The following is a 4,659-nucleotide window of genomic DNA, read 5'->3' as shown; positions in this document are numbered from 1 at the left end:
GCTTATTCCACGGAACCATCTCCCCGGCCCGTGTGTGTCTTTTTGAGATAGGGCTTCGCTTCGCAGTTGAGGCTGGCTTGAGCTAACTTTGTAGCCTGGGCTGGCCTCAGCCACCTGTGCACTGGGATCAAAGGCCTATGCCCCGATCACTTTCTAAAGTCCCTAGGCTTCTGGGTTAGGACTGTAGTTCAGTGATAGCTGTGGGATTTTGAAACCTAATCTTGCCAGGTGTGACGGTGTCTACCTGTAATACCAGCACTGTGGGAGGCTGAGGCAAGACAGTCACAAGACGGAGCCTAACCTATTTAGTGAGACCCTGTCTCAAAATCAAAAATAGAAAGGGCTTGTCTATAGCACAGTGATAGAGTGCTTGCCTAGGATGCATGATGTCCTGGGCTTGATCTCCAGCAGTGCAAATAAATAATAAATAAAAGAAACAAAAGCCGTCCTTCTTAACCATATCACACTGGAGAAGAAGTTCAAACAGATGAATAGGGGCGGGTGTATCAATATTCAGGACACAGTTACTTTTGTCAGTCTTGTTATCTTTGGGTGTGCAACGGAACAGACTGGCTCTCTAAATTCACTCGAGTGCCTTTATTTTACTTAGCGTCTTCTTTATTAGTCTATGTTTGTGATATATGGTAATCACATTCACCCTGAGGAAAGGGGATGTGTGCTGTACTTTCTGTATGTTAATTATTCTTGCTTGCCCTGCCCTTCCCCTCCTGGAGTGGCATTGGGTGTCTCAAGGGTAGCAGTTTATTCCGCCACCCCCTGTGCCTCTGGAGGCTGTTGAGTCTGGAGGTCCTGAGGGGGACAGAGACCTGGCATGAATTGCGGGGCCCAGGAAGGCGGCTGTATTTATGTGGGTGTCCATTCCTGCCCAGGGTGAAGGCGGGACCTTCTGTGATTCTCCTGCCAGTGAGGAAACCATCAGTGGAGAGCCAGCCTATTATCTGAAATCAGCCTCCTCCGAACAATGCTCTGGTTGATTCTTTTTCAGGGTTTTCTACCTTTTCCAAGGGAGGGAGCAACAGTTGGCCATTCTGGCCTGGAGTTGAAAGGATCCAACTGACTGTTTCAGCGGAGGTCATCTTATCAGAATCTTATCCAAGTCTCTGACCCACATTTACACAGTCTATGCCCTGCATTTGTACACAGCGGAGTTACCCAAAGCATGGTCCTCCCTGGCATTACTGGAATGAATACTTTTGGAGAGTTAAGAATGCAAACTCTTAAGATCCCCCTCCTGACCTACCAGGTCAGAATTCCAGGGTGAGGTCCAGAAAGCTGTGCTTTAACAAGCTTAGCTGGTGACTTTTATGTACTAAAGTTCAAAAAGTACTGCTATGTAAGTCACACACATTCTCTCACACACGAACGTGCGCGCACGCGTGCACACACAGTTGCCTACAACTCCTGCAGCTGCTAATGCCACTCGCTTATTTTCCTGTGGTTTCACCCAGCAGGGACCTGGGATTTGTTTTTCTCCACTGTGGACCTTGCTGGCTTCCTGCTGCTTCCAACAGGCCGAGAGGAAAGAGCAGGAATGAAGGCTGGAGGAGGGGAAGGGGTGAGACGAGGTAGCTGAGCTTTCTGAGAATGAGAATGAAAAGGAAAATGCCTGGTGACAATGTTCCTTTGTGAAGAGTTGAGCTTTGTGTTGATGGAGCTGCAAGCCATTAGCAGCCCGGGCACGCACAGTTGACCCGGTCCTTCTCCGGAGCCAGATCGCCCTCTGCTGCCCACCGACAAATAACACCTCGGGACCCCAGGGCTGCCAAGGGAAAGAGGAAGCTGCTCTGGAGCTGGAGAGGGAGAGGACTTCGCGGAGGCCAAGAGGTCGAAAAGTCACCTCCGCAAGCTGCGGCAGGAAAGGAAGACACAGCCAATTCAGTGGGTGTTACCAAGACTTATCCGACAAACGAGGCTCTGCCAGAGCTCCACCACTCCCCGGATTCCGAGCGCCCTGCCTGACCTGGCTCCGCAGCAGCTTCCCGCCCTTGCTCACCCTTGCCTCACCTTCCACAGAAAGGGTGTTGAAAACAGGAGAGGCAGACAGAAAACGCGGTGGAAACCGCTGGCGTGCAGACGTGCACAGGCAACTGGTCGAGGCTCAGACCTTTGCGCCCCTCCATCTCTTTCTCAGGCTCTCTTTGTTTCTTTTGTTCCACACAACCACCATGTCTTTCAGTCTTTCTTCTGCTGCCAGGAACTCTTACCCCAGGCTGCAGAGCCAGCCCGGGACTTTATTGCCCCACTTTATTGCTGTTGGGAATGGTGGTTCATGTGGGTCACTGGTGGAAGGAGCAAAGATTTGCACCCTACTTAAAGATCAGGTACAGCAGTTGCTCCTGTCAACCGTGGCAGTGACCCATTTCTTCCCCCTCCTCCTCCTCCTCCTGCTCACCTTTTTGCTTCCATGTCCCTGACTGTAGCAGACAGCACAATGCCTTAACCCCTCCACTGTTGCCCACCCCCGGCTTTCTGCCACGTGTAAGACTTGTGCTGGGGAAACCTTGGCAGGTCTGGAAAATTAGTTCAACTGGCCTAAAGGTTCTAGGGAGTGGCAATGAGATGGATACAGGTGGGGAGATCAGGACAGGGGCCACATTCCTCAGGATGTTCTGATGTCATGGTATTATAGACAGCCAGACTAGGTAGAAATATCACAGGCCCCCGAGGGAGTCAGTACAGAGGATGAAAATATACTGCAAGTGTGGCTGGAGGCGCATCTGTTGGAGGCCAGGCCTCAGGATAAAGACAAAATGACCAAGGCCTACAAGCAAAAAATAACAATAGCATCAGTCACCCTGGTGGGTGGCCAGCCCCGCCCCCATTCCTACCTTCATTAAAAGGCTCTTGTTCTTTCTTGCCAGGTACACTTGCTACGTGACCTGCTTCCCCATTGGATCAATATTACCTAAACAGCTAAACTTGTAACCTTATTGGTTGAGCGTAGCTTTGTTCCGCTTGTGTCCTCCTCCTGATGTTGCTTCCACCCATATCATGCTTTTGCTCTATAAAACTTACTCTATAAAATGGGGTGCACCTCTCATTTTCCAGTACCCTCCTGTCAGTAGCTGTCTCAATAAAACTTTCCTGCTCTGGACCTCTGTTGTTCCTTAGAATTCATTCTTCAGTTTTGGGGAACATGAACGCAGTATACATTTATTTCCCCTATACCAATGAGATCCCCTGGTGTCTTCCCCCACTCTCACGGGCACCATGCCGGAGGCCATTTCTTTCAACCCAAACTAACATCTCTAGATACAAAATTGTTTGCTTGGTTTTTGATCCTTATGAAACAAAGTATCTGGATTTTTTTTTTTTTTTTTTTTAATGGAACCGAGGATTGAACTCAGGCCCTTGTGCTTGCCAGGCAAGTGCTTACTCTACTGAGCTATCTCCCCTGCCCCAGTATCTGGATCTTTACATAACCACATTTGAGTACTTTTGTCTATATGACCCCCCAATATATGCTGGTTATCTATTTAAAACAAGAACATTCTAGTCACTGTTTTTTGGTTATGGTACTTGAAGGAGAATTTCATTTCTTGCAGTTTACTTCATTGTCTTCATTGTGAGCAGGGCTGTATCTCTGGAATAATTTTGTGCCTGGAGTTGGACCAGAACTCCCAGGAGGAGGTTCCTGTTTATTCACGGGCACCTTGCTTGGTGAGAGGCAGTCGGGCTCTACGTACACTGGCAGGTAGAGGCTGGAGGACAACAACTGCACACGTTGAAGGGCCTGGTGCAAAGTGAAGACATGGTGTCTGCTGTTCAAACCTCATCAAGAAGTTCAAGATTGGGGCTGGGAATATGGCTCAGTAGAATAAGCACTTGCCTGGCAAGCACAAGGGCCTGAGTTCAATCCCTGGTTCAAAGGTGATAGCAGAATATCAAACTGAGCTTGAGTCTCCTTCTAAAATTGGGAACTGTGTGATATGTGGTGGTGCAGGTCAGAGATGCATGAAGCCAGCTGTGATAGAGAGTTCCTGCTCTAGCTTGGGTCTGAAATGTCCTCCGAACACTCACGTGTTAAAGGCCTTGCACTCAGCCTGTGCTATGAGGGTGAGGTGGTGGAAGATATCAAGGTGGGACAGTAGAAGTCAAGTCACTGGGACTATGCCCTTGAAGTGGGTATTCCCATGCCTGGCTCCTTCCTATCTCTGATTTTGTTTCTCAGAACTTTGAGGCAAATAACCTGTGGCCATGCATTCTGTTCATAGTGTACTGTGCTGCCACAGGCCCAAAGCCACAGGGCCAAGCGACAGGGGCTGAAGCCATGAACCAAAATAAACATTTCCTCCTTTTAAGTTGATTGGATCAGATATGTTCTCACAGCCACAGAAATCTGAGTGAGACAGTCCCTAGGGAGGGTGTGGGCTAACAGGCTCGCAGGGCAGTGTACATCCCTTCTAATTCTGATTTTCTTCCATTTCAGCATCAATCTTTTCTATAACTCTCAAGGCTCTGTCAGGCTTTTTTTTTCAATACCCAGCATTTGTTCTGAAGTGTTCTTTCAGAAGTGGCAGCTGGAGCCTGCATGTGACTTTGGGGAGACATGCTTTGGGGAGACAGCAGCAGCGATGGTGTCTGAGGCATCAGGTAGCCTTAGAGCCATAGAGCCACAGGAAAGGCAGCAACTGCACT

The sequence above is a fragment of the Octodon degus genome, unplaced genomic scaffold, assembly GCF_000260255.1.
Source record: "Octodon degus isolate 3935 unplaced genomic scaffold, OctDeg1.0 scaffold00140, whole genome shotgun sequence".
In the NCBI taxonomy this organism is placed as follows: Eukaryota; Metazoa; Chordata; class Mammalia; order Rodentia; family Octodontidae; genus Octodon; species Octodon degus.
The sequence above is the reverse complement of the archived record's forward strand: the minus strand, read 5'-3'. Positions refer to the sequence as shown.